General features: G+C 43.7%; 2 protein-coding genes across 5 annotated transcripts in view; both read left to right on the top strand.

Annotated features, from left to right (window-relative positions):
- Window positions 1-17,910, top strand: part of LOC128409009 (oocyte zinc finger protein XlCOF6-like) — a 49,820-nt gene that overhangs the window by 7,602 nt on the left and 24,308 nt on the right. The window contains exon 1 of one of the 4 annotated variants that reach the window (XM_053379159.1): window positions 17,616-17,718. The exons of the other annotated variants lie outside the window; for them this stretch is intronic. The gene's annotated coding sequence lies outside the window, so the exon portion shown is untranslated. Of the gene's footprint in view, window positions 1-17,615; window positions 17,719-17,910 lie in introns of those variants that run through there. 4 annotated transcript variants of the gene reach the window in all.
- Window positions 17,629-17,910, top strand: part of LOC128409022 (oocyte zinc finger protein XlCOF6-like) — a 46,939-nt gene continuing 46,657 nt past the window's right edge. The window contains exon 1 of the mRNA XM_053379186.1: window positions 17,629-17,718. The gene's annotated coding sequence lies outside the window, so the exon portion shown is untranslated. The remainder of the gene's footprint in view (window positions 17,719-17,910) is intronic.

The following is a 17,910-nucleotide window of genomic DNA, read 5'->3' as shown; positions in this document are numbered from 1 at the left end:
ACAATGCTCAAATCTCTCCTGCCTCAAAACAAGCTGCAGAAGGAAAAAGCACGCTCCCGCTCCCCTGCCCCTCATCCCGTGCCCTCCCCAGCTTTTTTTATACTTCCTGGTTTTCACTGCGCTCGTGGCTCTGAGCTCGTGGCTCCTTCCCGATCCAACCCCTCCTGTGCCCTGCCGTCCCTCTGCAGCCTCATCGCTCGGTTTAGGGAGCGCGCGGACCTTTGCTAGCTGAGGCTCGCTGTAAAGCAAGCAAAGCTAGAGCTGCGCAAAGCGGGACAGAAGCCCTTTAAGCGGCTCCCGCTTTGCTTGACTGACGGGAGCCATGGCTCCGGTCCAGTGCATTCGCTCCATAAGACGCACAGGCATTTCCCCTTTCTTTTTAGAAGGAAAAAAGTGCATCCTATGGAGCAAAAAATACGGGAATTTTTCCAAAACTACATACAGTGGTATCTCCAGCTGCAAACGGGATCCGTTCTGGAGCTCCAGACGAATCCTGAGGTTTTTGCAAACCGGAGGACCGCTTCTACACATGCATGCGGCACAACAGAATGCTTCTACGCGTGCGAGTGGCAAAACCCGGAAAAATACCAGAGGGTTACGTAACACGAGGTACCACTGTATAGATACATTCTCCACAGTCCTCATTTATCTAAATAATCTCATAGGTAAATTAAAAATTTTCCCCATTCTTTTAAAAGTCCTTGTTTTCTTGATTCCTGAGTCTCGTGGCTAATTTTACCATTTCGTGTTTTTTTTTTAAATAATTTTTATTAACTGGCCAATCACATCAAATTAAATCACATCACATAAATTCCAAATTACAAAGCCAAATTTTTAAATTTTGTTGGGGGAACCCATACTTCAAGATCCAAAGGGGGATTCAAATCATCTTCTTATTACTGCGTTAGTGTCCAAATCAGTCCCAATTCCTCCAGACAAAGTTCATAATTCTATCCAGTCTTATCTTGGTGTTTCCACATCATATCTTGTTCATATAATTTCTCTTTTTCTTTTACGATCTCTTCTGTTACTCTCCTTAAGCCGATAAGCAAATATAATAATCCTGTGTGAATTTCCCGTTCTTCCAATCTAAGTCCAGATGGTTTCCATATATCTCCTTCGTAGATAACATCACTCTTTCCATCATAAATCAGGCATTTTTCGCTCTTAAGTCCCACAGAGGAGTTAATCCACGATATGTAAACAGCTCTATTTCTCTCTTTCTCCTCCCAGACCCAAGAGCTCCAACAATGCCTCCCAAGATGGCGACGGCATTTTTAACTGCGTCATTCCAAAACTCTTAACTTTCCAGCTTCGTCTTGAAACATTGCTTTGGTTCGAAAGTTTATCTCCACACAGCCTTAAATCACAGCTTAAGTCCTTAAAGTTCTAACTCATTAGGGGAGGGGATTCTTGTTTAATCACATAAAGAGGAAAGGAAATTTTTTCCCCCTCCCCCCTCAGTCATTTGCAATACCGTATCTTGACGTATCTTCTCATATTTTGTTCTTGCCTTGTTATCAGAGATCTCTTCTGTCAGCAGTCTTTACTCCCCCTTTTTCCTTGAAGTATGTGCAATTTATCTCGTCCAAATTGTTTCTTTTGAAGATTCTTGCAAACTAGAGGCGCGGATCAGAGACAGCATCAAGGAGTGCCGGAATCCCACAGGAGGGCTTTGTGCCTAGTGCCCCCACCCCCACAAATTCGGGGGTGGTATAGGGCACAGCAGGCAAGGGCCGTCCCCCCCATAATCCTGGGGGGGTTAAGGAGGCTAATTACCCCCATCATAGCCTCCAAATTACCTCGTGTGGGTCGGAGAGATGTTATTGTCAGCCATCTTCCGATGCGCCACCTAGTGGCCCCCGCTAATTTTACCATTTCGGCAGAGTCCAGCAGTTTGGGTTGCTATTCTTCCCTAGTTGGGATTATTGCATCTTTCCTTTTTCTTTTTTTAATAATTTTTATTCATTTTCCAAACAAATTTTATACAATCAACAAATTATTTTGCACTCATTCTTCAATTTTTGACTTCCCTCAGTTTCTCTGTCAATCTTTCGTAAAATTTCTATTTATTGACGCATTTCTAAACATGATATTGCCTTTCCCAACTCCTTTTCCTCTTACTCTCTTTTTTGCAATATTTCTTACTATCTCACAGAGTCTCTTCAGAACCAACAAGTGTTGTCTGTACATCACATATATTTTTCAGATATTCTGTAAATTTCCCCCAGTCCTCGATAAACTTTTGGTCTTTCTGATATCGAATCTTCCCAGTCAATTTGTCCAATTCTGCATATTCAGTCAATTTCCTTCTCCATTCTTCCACTGTTGGAATTTCTTCCTGTTTCCATCTTTGGGCCAGAAGTATCCTTGCGGCAGTCACTGCATATTGAAACAGTTTACAGTCTCTCTTATTAATTTCGTTTCCTACCATTCCTAATAGAAAGGCCTCTGGTTTTTTAACGAACGTATATTTCAACATCTTTTTCAATTCATTGTATATCATTTCCCAGAAGTCTTTCACCCTTTTACACTCCCACCACATATGATAGAAAGTACCTTCTTTTTCTTTACATTTCCAACACTTATTGCATGTTTTATACATTTTGGCCAGTTTAACTGGCGTTATATACCATCTGTAGAACATTTTCATTACATTTTCTTTCAACGCAGTACATGCCGTAAATTTCAACCTTTCATTCCATAATTTCATCCAATCATCATACTGTATATTATAACCAAAGTCTCTTGCCCAGTGTATCATTACTGCTTTTACCTCTTCATCTTTTGTATGCCACTCCAGCAACATTTTATACATTTTAGACAGATTTTTATACTCATTATTCAATACCTCCACTTGGAATTTTGATTCTTTACCTTCATACCCACACATTTTACAATCTTTTTTAAACATTTCATTAATCTGAAAGTAATGTAACCAGTCGTAAACAGATTCTTTCACCTCTTCATAAGTTTTCATTTTCCATTTCCCCCCCCTCTTGTTACCAATTCTCCATATGTTATCCACCTCCCCCTCATATTAATTTTTTTTCACACTCATCACTTCTAATGGTGAAATCCAATGGGGGAGTCTAGGTTCCAACAAGTTTTTATACCTCTATCAATGATCTTCGGAAGATGTGGTTTTCGAAACCTTTGTGAATTTTTTTCTTCTCATACCATAGATAAGCATGCCAACCAAATCTGTTATCAAATCCTTCTAAATCTAACAGCTCTCCATTCTCTAATTTAATCCATTCCTTTATCCAACAGAGGCATGATGCTTCATAATATAATTTCAAATCTGGCAGGGCGAAGCCACCTCTTTCTTTTGCATCTGTTAATAACTTAAACTGAATCCTTGGCTTCTTACCCTGCCAGATATATCTTGAAATTATTTTTTGCCATTCTTTAAAAATTGATGCCCCCTTGATTATCGGCAGTGATTGGAAAAGGAATAACATCTTTGGTAGCACACTCATTTTTATCGTAGATCTTCTCCCCCAAAAGGACAATTTCCGTCTTCCCCACACCTCCAAATCCCTTTTTATTTCATTCCACATAGGTAAATAATTGTTTTGAAACAAATCAATGTTCTTGGGGGTTAACCATATTCCTAAATACTTCACTTTGTTCACCACTTCTATAATAATAATAATAATAATAATAATAATAATAATAATAATAATTTATTATTTATACCCCGCCCATCTGGCTGGGCCTCCCCAGCCACTCTGGGCGGCTTCCATAGAAACCAAAAATACAGTAAAATATCACACGTTAAAAACTTCCCTGAACAGGGCTGCCTTAAGATGTCTTCTGAATGTCAGGTAGTTGTTTATCGCTTTGACATCTGCTGGAAGGGCGTTCCACAGGGCGGGTGCCACTACCGAGAAGGCCCTCTGCCTGGTTCCCTGTAGCTTTGCTTCTCACAATGAGGGAACCGCCAGAAGGCCCTCGGCGCTGGACCTCAGCGTCCGGGCAGAATGATGGGGGTGGAGATGCTCCTTCAGGTATACTGGACCGAGGCTGTTTAGGGCTTTAAAGGTCAGCACCAACACTTTGAATTGTGCTCGGAAACGTACTGGGAGCCAATGTAGGTCTTTCAAGACCGGTGTTATATGGTCTCGGCGGCCGCTCCCAGTCACCAGTCTAGCTGTCGCATTCTGGATTAGTTGTAGTTTCCGAGTCACCTTCAAAGGTAGCCCCACGTAGAGTGCATTGCAGTAGTCCAAGCGGGAGATAACCAGAGCATGCACCACTCTGGCGAGACAGTCCGCAGGCAGATAGGGTCTCAGCCTACGTACCAGATGGAGCTGGTAAACAGCTGCCCTGGACACAGATTTGACCTGTGCCTCCATGGACAGCTGTGAGTCCAAAATGACTCCCAGGCTGCGCACCTGGTCCTTCAGGGGCACAGTTACCCCATTCAGGACCAGGGAATCCTTCACACCCGCCCGCCTCCTGTCCCCCAAAAACAGTACTTCTGTCTTGTCAGGATTCAACCTCAATCTGTTAGCCGCCATCCATCCTCCAACCGCCTCCAGACACTCACACAGGACCTTCACCGCCCTCACTGGTTCTGATTTAAAAGAGAGGTAGAGCTGGGTATCATCCGCATACTGATGAACACCCAGCCCAAACCTCCTGATGATCTCTCCCAGCAGCTGCATGTAAATGTTTAAAAGCATGGGGGAGAGGACAGAACCCTGAGGCACCCCACAAGTGAGAGCCCAGGGGTCTGAACACTCATCCCCCACCACCACTTTCTGAACACGGCCCAGGAGGAAGGAGCGGAACCACTGTATGACAGTGCCCCCAGCTCCCAGCCCCTCAAGACGGTCCAGAAGGATGTTATGGCCGATGGTATCAAACGCCGCTGAGAGATCCAGCAGAACTAGGAAACAGCTCTCACCTTTGTCCCTAGCCCGCCGGAGATCATCAACCAGTGCAACCAAGGCAGTTTCAGTCCCATGATGAGGCCTGAATCCCGACTGGAAGGGATCCAAATGGTCCGCTTCTTCCAGGCGTGCCTGGAGTTGTTCGGCAACTGCCCGCTCAATCACCTTGCCCAAGAATGGAAGATTTGAGACTGGGCGATAGTTGGCCATCGTGGCTGCATCTAAAGATGGTTTTTTAAGAAGCGGTTTAATAACCGCCTCTTTCAGCGAGTCTGGGAAGGCTCCCTCACGGAGGGAAGCATTCACCACCCCACGAAGCCCATCGCCCAGTCCTTCCCGGCTAGCTTTTATGAGCCAGGATGGGCAAGGATCAAGGAGACAGGTGGTTGGTTTCACTCATCTAAGCAGCCTGTCCACATCCTCGGAGGTAACAGATTGGAATTGATCCCACTCAACTTGACTAGACAGAACTCTAGCACTCTCCCACCCCGGCCCTGCTCCCACAGTGGAGTCTACTTCTTCCCGAATCTGAGCGATTTTATCTGCAAAAAACTTTGCAAAATCATTGCAGGAGAGCATGTCCTTTGTTGTATTTCCTCAATTAATTCTTGATTCATGTTTTTAGCCATAATTTTCGTCTTTTTTTTTTGTCCCCAACATTAGGGTCTTTTCCAGGGAGTCTTCTCTTCTCATGAGGTGGCCAAAGTATTGGAGCCTCAGCTTTAGGATCTGTCCTTCCAGTGAGCACTCAAGGCTAATTTCCTTAAAAATGGAGAGGTTTGATCTCCTTGCAGTCCATGGGACTCTCAAGAGTCTCCTCCAGCACCATAGTTCAAAAGCATCAGTTCTTCAGCTTTCACTTCCATACATCACTACTGGGAAAACCATAACTTTTACTGTACGGACCTTTGCTGGCAAGGTGATGTCTCTACTTTTTCATTATATACCATTTCCCAAAATGATACTGTTATCTTACATGACCACCACATATAGCAAAAGGTACCCACTTCTTCTTTACATTTCCAGCAGATATTTGAACTTACTCTATACGTTTTAGATAACTTACTAGAAGTCAAATACCACCAGTACATAAGTTTCATGTAGTATGTTATGTCCTAAGTCCCTTTCCCATTTAGTCATAACTGATTTGACCTGTTCATCCTTTGTATACCGTTCTAGGAGCAAGTTATACATTTTAGACAGATCTTTTTATGTTATTTCCTAAGAGTTCTTTTTGAAATTGTGATGTCTTATAACTAAAACCTTTCTTTTTGTCTATCTTAAAGATATCGTTTAGTTGATGGTACTGTAACAAGTCAGTTACAGCTTCCTTTATCTCTTCAAAATCTTTTAATTTCAGTTGGTTTTCAACTTCAGTTAACAGCTCTCTATAAGACGGCCAATTACTTCTCATATTCAATTTTTTTCAGAGATATTGCTTCCAAGGGAGAAAGCCACCAGGGTTTTTTACTCAAGCAAATTTTTATACTTCTCCCATACCCTACAAATTGGTTTTCTTACTATATGATTCTGAAAAGCTCTATGCACCGTGGCCTTTTCCTACCATAAATATGCATCCTATCCATTATTTGTGTCCTTCCAGATCTAAAATACAGTACCTGTGTTTTCAAATGTAATCCATTCCCAGTTCTAGTTTCAAACCCGGCAGGGCGAAACCTCCTCTCTCTCTTACATCTGTTAATAATTTATTTTTTATACTTGGTTTCGTCCCTTGTCAAATAAACCTAGATATATCTTCTTGCTATTTTTCAAAGCATCCTGCGTTGCCTATTGCCTGGACTGATTGGAATAAAAATAACATTTTTGGCAATACATTCATTTTTATTACTGATATTCTTCCCCAAAATGATAAATTCATTCTTCCCCGTATCTCTAAAGCTCTTTTTATTTCTTTCCACTCATTCTTGTAATTGTCTTTAAAAATATTAATATTCTTAGCTGTCAGACAAATCTATCAGTATTTGACTTTTTATGTATAACTAACTGTTTTCTGTTGTAATTCCTTTTGGTCTTGCTCCATTGTGTTTTTTACCAAAAACTTAGTCTTATTCTTGTTTAGTTTAAAGCCTCCGGCCTGCCCGAAGTCCCATATCTTTTCTACCACATTCGGTGGAGTATTTTTGGGATCCTTCACTGTAATTACAAGGTGAACTGTAAAAGCTTTTAATTTATATGCTTTATTTTCTACTGTTATTCCTCTAATTAATTTCTCCACTTTTTCTCTCTCGCCAGAGCCTCTAATACCAAAATAAATAATAATGGTGATAGGGGATATCCTTGTCTTGTCCCCTTCGTTATTTTACACTTTTCTGTTATAACCTTATTATCAATCAGCATAGACTATTGGTAAAAATAAATTGCATCAATTCCTGTCCCAAATGCTTCCCCAGAATTCATTTTTTCTTTTATCTTTTTCATAAAAGCCCATGAAACATTATCAAAAGCCTTTTCAGCATCTATAAACATTAAGGCCGCTTTTTTTTCATTTCTTACTTTCAAATATTCAATAATATCAGTTATATTCCTTATATTCTCCTTCATCTGACGTCCTGGTAGACAGCAGGCCTGATTGTGATGATTTTTTTCTGCTAAAACACCTTTCATTCTATTGTCCAAAATATGATCAATACTCTAAATGGAGTATTTTTCTCACCTTTTAGTTCAAGAATTATTGAGTTGTGGTCCAAAAGCGTTCTTGGTTGTATTTCTGCTTTTTGAATCTATGTAATTCCATCCTACAGGAATGATGGCCAACAACTTGGATAGCTTGAAAAAAGAGAATTAGACTGAAAGCACAGGAAGGCAGAGGGCTCCTGTACTCAGATCCTGCTTGCTGGTTTCCCACAGGCATTTAGTTGGCCACTGTGAGAACAGGATGCTGGACTAGGTGGGCCTTTACCCAATCGAGCAGGCTCTTCTTATGTTCTAATACAGACATCCCCAAACTTGGCCCTCCAGATGTTTTGGGACTACAACTCCCATCATCCCTAGCTAACAGGACCAGTGGTCAGGGCTGATGGGAATTGTAGTCCCAAAACATCTGGAGGGCCAAGTTTGGGGATTCAAATATATTGCATAATTTTTACAGTTACATGTGGCATAGTAACATGAAAGTTTTACTTCCTAGTCATAGGAGAGACTGTTACTCGATCCAGTGATCATTTCCTCCCTGGGAAAAGAGAAATACTGAGATGTGTCTAAGAAGCCAGTTCCACCATAAATTATAAAATAATGCAGTTTATTAAGTGTGAATGGAGTGATCATGTGTTGTTCTTGCAATTATCTCACCTGCATTCCTAAAACTTTGGAACATAGAGAGGACAATGGAGAAATGAGACAGTGTTAAAATAGGAGAAGGTGCATATTAGGATTGACATGTGTTCAGTTCCTTTCTTGTCTTTCTTGTAAGTCTTAACAGGATTCTCACCGCCCCGACCCAACTCCCAAACAGGTGAGGAAGATGATTGCCAGAATTCTATGGAGCCATCTGTGAATTCATTGGGAAGAAAAAAGAAACAGTTTAAATGCATGGAATGTGGGATGTGTTTTAGTCACAGTGGAAGACTGAGGACACATCAACGAATTCACATAGAGGAGAAACCATTTAAATGTACTGACAATCGAAAAAGCTTCAGGGAAAATGGAACTCTTAGAAAACACCAAGGAACTCACACAGGAGGAAAACCATTTGAATGTACTGAATGTGGAAAGTGCTTCAGTAGATATGGAACACTTAGAATACACCAACGAACTCACACAGAGGAGAAACCATTTAAATGTATTGAATGTGGAAACAGCTTCAGTCAAAATGGAAACCTTAGAAGACATCAACTAACTCACACAGGGGGGAAACCATTTGAATGTACTGAATGTGGAAAGTGCTTCAGTCGATATGGAACACTTAGAATACACCAACGAACTCACACGGGGGAGAAACCATTTGGATGTATTGAATGTGGAAAGAGCTTCAGTCAATATGGAACACTTAGAATACACCAACGAACTCACACGGGGGAGAAACCATTGAAATGTATTGAATGTGGAAAGGGCTTCAGTGAAAGTGGAGCACTTAGAAGACATCTACAAACTCACATAGAGGAGAAACCATTTAAATGTATTGCATGTGGAAAGGGCTTCAGTAAAAGTGGAGACCTTAGAATACACCAAGGAACTCACATGGGGGAGAAACCATTTAAATGTATTGAATGTGGAAAGAGGTTCTGTAGAAGTGGAACACTTAGAAGACATCAACGAACTCACACAGAGGAGAAACAATTTAAATGTATTGAATGTGGAAAGAGCTTCAGTAGAAGTGAACACCTTAGAAGACATCAACTAACTCACACGGGGGAGAAACCATTTAAATGTATTGAATGTGGAAACAGCTTCAGTCAAAGTGGAGCACTTAGAATACATCAACTAACTCACACAGAGGAGAAACCATTTAAATGTATTGAATGTGGAAAGAGCTTCAGTAGAAGTGGACACCTTAGAATACACCAACGAACTCACACGGGGGAAAAACCATTTGCATGTATTGAATGTGGAAACAGCTTCAGTCAAAATAGATACCTTAGAATACATCAACGAACTCACACAGGGGAGAAACCATTTAAATGTATTGAATGTGGAAAGAGCTTCAGTTTTAGTGGACACCTTAGAAGACACCAACGAACTCACACGGGGGAGAAACCATTTGCATGTATTGAATGTGGAAAGAGCTTCAGTCAACATGGATACCTTAGACTACATCAGCGAACTCACACAGGGGAGAAACCATTTAAATGTATTGAATGTGGAAAGGGCTTCAGTAGAAGTGGACACCTTAGAATACATCAACGAACTCACACGGGGTAGAAACCATTTAAATGTATTGAATGTGGAATGAGCTTCAGTCAAAATGGAATACTTAGAAGACATCTACAAACTCACATAGAGGAGAAACCATTTACCGTATTTTTCCCTCTATAACACGCAGATTTTTTCTCCTAAAAAGTAAGGGGAATTGTCTGTGCGTGTTATTGAGCGAATGTGTGGTCTCTGGACTGGCGCGAGTGAAGGCAAAAATCAGGCAAATATCAAATCGTCCGGAGAAGGGAAGCCTTGAAAAGAGGAAGCTGCTGCTTTCCTGCATTCTGCCTCAGGGTCTTACTGCCCACCCACTTCTGTTTCATTACTGTGTTTGCTCAAACGGAACAAAGAGCAGAGAAAACCCCTCCCCTCCAGGCAAGCAGAGGCGAAAGCAGAGCGTCCTTCCTTCTAATTCCTCTCCATGCTCCGGTGGTGCTGCTGCTGCGTCTAGGGACTCGCAGGCAACATGCAGGTGGGGGGGGGGAGAGAGAGAGAGCTGGCTGGGTGGGTGGGTGGGGGGAACTTTTGCCTTCCTTTCCTCCCTCCGGTAAAACCCCTCTCCTGCATTCTTAGCCAGCTGCTTCTCCGCACACCCCTCTCGGTGCTCCTTCTCCCTTCTATGTTTTTCCTTCCCTCCCCACTTAAAACGTGGTTACAAAGCACGGATCCACATGGATCCTCAGGATCTTTGCTTTGGGTCACCCCAAATTCACCATCAGATCACATAGCATGTCCATGGCTACAGCCTGCACCAAAAAAATCACACACACACTGTTGCCTGGGGCTGCAATGGTACAAAAATGTGGTTACAAAGCATGGATCCACATGGATCCTCAGGATCTTTGCATAGGGTCACCCCAAATTCACCATCAGATCACATAGCATATTCATGGCTACAGCCTGCACCCAAAAAAATCACGCACCCACTGTTGCCTGGGGCTGCAATGGTGCAAAAACGTAGTTACAGAGCACAGATCCACATGGATTCTCAGGATTTTTGCATTGGGCTACCCCAAACTCACCGTCAAATCACATGTCTGTGGCCACAGCATGAAGCACAAAAATGATACATCCACTGTTTCATTCAGAATTTTTTTTCTTGTTTTCCTCCTCTAAAAACTATGTGTGTGTTATGGTCAGGTGTGTGTTATTGAGCGAAAAATACAGTAAATGTATTGAATGTGGAAAGAGCTTCAGTAAAAGTGGAGACCTTAGCATACACCAGCGAATTAACACGGGGGAGAAAACATTTAAATGTACTGAATGTGGAAAAAGCTTCAACAGGAAGGATAAACTTACATTACATTGGCAAACTCACACAGCGGAGAAGCTTAAGTCATTATGGAACCTTAGGAAACATCCACTAATTTACATGGGGAGGTCTTAATACAGTGGTACCTCGGGTTAAGTACTTAATTCATTCCGGAGGTCTATTCTTAACCTGAAACTGTTCTTAACCTGAAGCACCACTTTAGCTATTCGGGCCTCCTGCTGCTTTCAAGCCGCCACCGCACGATTTCCATTCTCATCCTGAAGCAAAGTTCTTAACCCGAGGTACTATTTCTGGGTTAGTTAGCACAGTCTGTAACCTGAAGCTTATGTAACCTGAAGCGTATGTAACCCGAGGTACCACTGTATAGTACTTTCTAGAGCAGCCTTTCTCAACCTGTGGGCCCCCAGATGTTGCTGAACTACAACTCCCATCACCCCTAGCTAGCAAGGCCAGAGCTCAGGGATGATGGGAGTTGTAGTCCAACAACATCTGGGGACCCACAGGTTGAGAATCGCTGCTCTAGAGGGTTTTCTGTTGGAATTATTAGATTGTCTGCGAAGGCTCTGACCTTATAGGCCTTTTGTCCAACTTTAATTCCTTCTATTCTAGGGTCTTCTCTTACTGCTTTCAAATACACTTCCAGAAGTGTGGTAAAGATGAGAGGACAAAGAGAGCAGCCCTGTCTTGTTCCCTTAGAGATATTAAAAGCTTCTGATATTTCACCATTTATAATTAGTCCGACCTTTTGGGAATTATAAATTGCTTTATACCACTACATATTTTCTCACCCAAACTCATCATTTCCAAAGTGTTTTGTATGAATGCCCCCAAAACATTATCCAGTGCTTGCTCCGCATCCACCAAGATCAGGGCTGCCTTTTTATCTGGTCTCATTTCTAGGTATTCTGTTGTATCTACTAACAATCTTGCGTTGCTGTAAATTTTTCTTCCACGTAGGAAGCCTGACTGATCTATCTTTATTAAGCTTGCCAGGATCTTTTTCAATTTATTGGCCAAAATTTTTGCAAATAATTTATAATCTGAATTTAGAAGTGAGATTGGTCTATAATTTTTAATTTACTCTAAATTGGATCCATATTTCAGTATCAATGTAATTAGGGCCTCTTGCCATTATTCTGGCACTTGTCCTCCTTCTAAAATTTTGTTCATTATTTTTTCTAACACCGGTAATATGGTCTCTTCCAATTTTTTGTAATTCATTATAGAAACACCATCTGGACCAGGGACTTTACCATTCTTAAAAGTCACAATTCCTTCTTTTATTTCATTAATATTAATAGGGGCATTTAAGTATTTCTATTCTTTCTCTTATTTTTGCCAGTCTATTGTTTATTAAAAAAAAATCCTATTTTTTCGTCAAGTTCTTTCATCTCACTTCCATTTCTGTTGCTGTTTTGCAGGAGATTTACCGTACTTTTCGCTCCAAAACACGCACTTTTTTGCTCCTAGAAAGTAAGGGGAAATGCCTGTGCGTGTTACGGAGCGAATGCACTGGATGGCCGCTTGCAGGGCTTTGCACGGCTCTAGCTTTGCTTGCTTTACAGCCAGGAGGAGGGGCTCTCTGAAAGTAAGCAAAGCGAGAGCCGCTTACACGCTCTATGAGGCTCTCGCTTTGCTTGCTTTAAAGCGACCTACGGCTCGGAGGATCCGGGGAGGAGGGAGGGAAGGAGAGCCATGGCAGCAAAGCGGGCAACAGCCGCTTACACGGGAGGAGGGACAGACGGGAGCCATAGCGAGCTGGGAGGAGGCAGGCAGTTCAAAGCCAGCAGGCGCTTTTAAAGTAGCCAGCAACAGCTGCTGCAGCCTCAGCTAGCAAAGGTCCACGCGCTCTCTAAACGGAGCAATGAGGCTGCAGAGGGACGGCAGGGCACAGGAGGGCTTGGATCAGGAAGGATAAAATTTAAGCAACCAGCAGCAAAAAAAAAACCCAACCTGGAGCTCTCAGCCACGAGCGTAGTGAAAACCAGGAAGTAAAAAAAAAGGCTGGGGAGGGCACGGGATGAGGGAGAGGGGAAAACTAAGCAAATCCCCCCCCTTCTCAGCTGTTTTCAGGCAGGATAGATTTGAGCATTGTCTGGGCCCTAGTGCCCCTATCGTTTTTTTGTGCTCCATTCTATTGCTGCTGGTGGCTGCTTATCACTGATACCAGTAGCCACGTGTACAAACAAAGTAGAAGGCTGCAAGGAGGAGCGTTTTTACACAGCTAATGGCGAATCCCCTGCAATCCAAGTCCTCCTCACTTGCTCAAATCTATTCTGCCTCAAAACAAGGAGCGGAAGGAACAGGCTGCAAACTGTTAAATGGAAAAACCCCCAGGCACAGGGCAAATACCTTAGGTATACCTTTAAAGCAACAGTGCTCTTTTCCTCCCCGCTCAGCTCCCCGAAAAGCTCCTCCACACACCCCACATGTGCTCCTTGTCCCTTGCGTGCTTTTCCTTCCTCCCCACTTAAAACGTGGTTACAAAGCACGGATCCACATGGATCCTCAGGATTTTTGCACTGGGTCACCCCAAATTCACCATCAGATCACATAGCATGTCCATGGCTACAGCCTGCACCCAAAAACACACACGCACCCACTGTTTCATGGGTCCGCAATGGCGCAAAAACGTGGTTACAAAGCATGGAGCCACATGGATCCTCAGGATTTTTGCACTGGGCTACCCCAAACTCACCATCAGATCACATGTCTGTGGCCACAGCATGAACCACAAAAATCATACATCCACTGTTTCATTTAGATTTTTTTTTTCTTGTTTTCCTCCTCTAAAAACTACGTCCGTGTTACGGTCAGGTGCGTGTTATAGAGCGAAATATACGGTAGTTAATGTGAAAGCACAAAACAACCACAAAGAATCTTGAGGCAGGTTACACATTTATTCCAGTTCAGTCTTTGGTTACTGACATTTCTATCCCACAACCCTATCCACCTAGCAGACTGCCTCTCTCCCCTGCCCCTAAAAGCCCATCAGTAAAATTTTCTGCAGAGACACGGGGGATTCTTCCATGACAGTTGTCACTTGCTGACAATGCAGAAGGAGGCCACCTTGGTGCACCCAGAAGATACCAGATGTTGGTTGTAGTTACGTCTATACAAAGTGCATAGCCTTTGACCCTGTTGGGTTGAAATAACGACAGACAGGTAGCGAGTGTCATCTGGGAGGCATCTCCTGAGCAAGTCTCAAGGAGCCTCTTTTATTGAATATTACAACATTGCCACATATGTGCTTATTGCTGATTGGTTAACACAAGTACAAAGCAAAGGTTGCATTAATCACCAATAGATTAAAGGCTGGGAAAGGGTGCACAGAACTAGACAGGCATGAAGACCTCCTAATTAAACTTTTACTAGTGATTGATATAGCATTCATCCGTAGATGTGGTCAACTATGCATTAAGAACAAGTCAGGTACGAACTCAATGAGAACTGAACATTCTAAGGTGGTGAGTGACTGTCTTAGAACGGTTTGTGTAGCGTTATGTGCAGGAGCGAAACTTAAGAGCAAGACTTCCCATCAGGCCACAGTCGTGTATAGGATTATTGCATCCAGCATCCCAGCAGACCCTCCATAAAGAAATGGGGAGGAATGAGGAGCCTGAATAGCTGACTAGAAGGAAAGGTACCCTGGTAAGCTTCTGTCGATTCTTGAGGGGGCTTTGTATCATTTAACTTCAAAATGTGGAAAATGTTTCTGGGGCCTCCTCCTCCCCCTGTTGCTGCTGCTGAGTGGGGCCCTGGATATCTGCCCCAAACGTTTTCCTTGATGGTAGCAGGATGGGAGAAGTCAAGTGCCCAGAATCAAAAAGGAAAAGTATTTTCTGCATCTTTTCTTGAACAAAATGGGTATGTCTGAAACCTCAGACAAAGTCCATGTTGACAGTATCAAAACTGCTATTCATAACTCAGTTAATATATTTATTACTGCTGATATAAAGAGTCTATCCTTCAGAGAAATACAATATAATTCTGTCCGAAACAAACACTTTAACCAGATAAACTTGCCTTCTGGGAGGTGGGGCAAGATGCTGAGGGAATCTATTCTATCTGGGGGGGTGGAGCTCAATGCACCCAGAAGATTCCAGTTGTGGGTTGTAGTTGCATCTATACAAAGTGCATAGCCTTTGCCCCTCCATAAAGAAAGAAATGGGGAGGATACAAGAGCTGGAATAGCTGACCAGAAGGAAAGGTAACCTGGGAACGTCATGTTGATCGACCACCCCAGCTCCCTGACCCCAAGAAAAGACCAGTCCAGGGAGGCAGGTGAGCATTACAGCTAAACCCCACATTATGCTCTCCAGTAGCTATTCCTTCAGACAGGCCTATTTTCATTCAGTCTCCAGTGTGTCCTTGGGTGGGTGTGTTTTACGTTTCCTTTCCCCCCTTCCTTGCAATCCTGACAAAAATCAAACCTCCATGCCAATGCTTTCAGGCCCAGAAGAGGAGCTCCCCTTGGTGTCAAGGGAGGGGGGGTCCAAGGGAGCATCTGGAGCCCTGCCATTCCTTCTGGCGCTGGTCCCTTCCCTTCCTCTCTCTGCCATCCCAGGGCCACTCTTGACTCCCCAGCAGGAGACTGGATCTGTCTGTGATGGTGAGATGTCCTGGCTGGTTGAAGGACCACTTCCTGTTTCCTGGAGCTCCATCCTTCTTTCTCATGCAAGGTGGAGTCATGGAGCAGGTGAAGACTGAGCACACCTAAGGGCGACATGGGGGGGCGTTCTGCTTAACCTTTCCCCGTCTGCTCCTTTTCTGGATCAAACTCCCCAGCTAATCTGTCTAGCTCCTGATGCTGCTGCTGCTGCATGTCACTGTTCCTGTATCTCTGGAGTGTTTCTTTGAGGAGAATACAGGACACGGCAAAAGACATCGTGTGTAATGAGTGTGCAATAAGGTAGACAGAGGCTGAGCCCTCCCTGTAATGCAAACAGGGAGATTTCTGTCCAGGAGATTTCTGTATCAAAAATTCTTTGCTGAGGTGGAAGGGGGGACTAAGTGTTATGTATTGAAGTTCTCACCCTGGCCACCAGGGGTATTATGTATATAGCTTTCACTCAGGTCAACGTCAGTTAATTTCAGCGGGAGACCCTGGCTTCTTGTTGTTGTTACAATGTTGGCAGCCGGCTGCCTATAAAAGCAGGCCGGCTGAGCTGTTTGAGTCCAGTTCAGGTCCAGCTTAGTATAAACAACCACTTGGAGAAATCTCTGTGTCTGCCATATCCACCCACAATTTAATACTAAGTGAGGTTGGAGTGGAACCATGTTTACATGAACATGAGAAGGCAAAATATGCTCTCCGTTTAAATATTTATTAAAATAATTTATTCTGTTACCCAGAAGAGTTATTTTTTGCTGTAAACTACTTCATACATTGTAAGAAGTGGGTCCTGAGACCCTTGATCCCCTTTCTTAAAACACCATCTGAACAAAATTGGTGAAGCAGTAAAGAGTTTATTGAGGACTAAAGGTAAAGGTAAATTACTAAAGGTAATTAGGTCCAGTCGTGACCGACTCTGGGGTTGCGGCGCTCATCTCACTTTACTGGCCAAGGTAACCGGCGTACAGCTTCCGGGTCATGTGGCCAGCATGACTAAGCCGCTTCTGGTGAACCAGCGCAGTGCACGGAAACGCCATTTACCTTCCCGCTGGAGCGGTATGTAATAAAAAATTTTAAGGTCTTATATATATATAATAAATGTTCATAAATGTACCAACCAAGCACATACATAGATATGTGGACCACATGTCTGGAGCAGCACAGGAAAAGCAACAACATTCAGATTTCTGTTGCAGAGCGCCTTTTCTGTGATGTAGGTATGATGTATGGAGGGGTGGTCTTGAGCTCCAGGGCAGGGAATTTAAAAGGGCTATATAAGGGCAGGCAAACCTTTGTTCTGGGTCCTCCTCCGTTCTCCTGCGTGTGAGGGGACCACCCTGTTGCAACAGTTCAATAAAGATCTGGCTTACTAGCTGTTTGCTTCTCAATATTCTCTGGTTGGCCTCTGTTATTTTCTCCTACCGATGGAGAACCTGCAAAAGACTCTACAACGGCTCTTGTGTCCCCCATAAGGGAATAAGGGCAGATTTTGTTTACAACAGGTACCTCTTTATCTACTTGCAGTTTGATGTGCTTTCGAACTGCTAGGTTGGCAGGAGCAGAGACAGAGCAACAGGACTCACCCCTTCACGGGGATTCGAACAGCCAACCTTCTGATTGGCAAGCCCTAGGCGCTGGTTTAACCCACAGCGCCACCAGCGTCCCTTATTGAGGACAATATGGGGCTCCAAAGCAGGCACAGTCCAGCTGGGGCACAGAATGAGTTTATATTCCCTATGCACACGTTCCCTCCCTCATCTTCCCATTGGTTGGGTGCTGCAAGGTTTTCCTTCCCCCAATTATCAAATAACAGACAAGAGGCTGAACGTGGAGAGAATCTTCTCCTTCCTCCTCAGAGTTGCCTCCACTTACAGCTTCACCAGCAGAGATAATCTCCGGACTTGCAAAGGAGGGAGGGAAGGAGGCCGGAAGTGGGGCTGCATCCTGCGGAAGCGGAGGAGGGGCTTCTTCCAAATCAAGCCTCCTAATTAAGCGCCCTCACGCCCTGCCTCCCACGCGGGGGCTCCCATTCCCGCCCCCGCTGCCCAGGATGTCGGGTGAGTGCAAAGCCAATGGCGGGGAAGGAGGGAAGGGGCTTTGCGAGGGGGTCCAGGATGAGAAGCCCCGGAACGGGATCCGGGCGGGGAGAAGAGAAGGGAGGAAAGGGAGCTGTTTTCTTAAAACGGGGCCTTGAAGGGGAGGGGGGGGGAGAAGCTTACTCCTGCCGGGATCTGGTGCAAAGGGAGTTG

This window comes from Podarcis raffonei, chromosome 2, assembly GCF_027172205.1.
Source record: "Podarcis raffonei isolate rPodRaf1 chromosome 2, rPodRaf1.pri, whole genome shotgun sequence".
In the NCBI taxonomy this organism is placed as follows: Eukaryota; Metazoa; Chordata; class Lepidosauria; order Squamata; family Lacertidae; genus Podarcis; species Podarcis raffonei.
The sequence above is the reverse complement of the archived record's forward strand: the minus strand, read 5'-3'. Positions and strand labels throughout refer to the sequence as shown.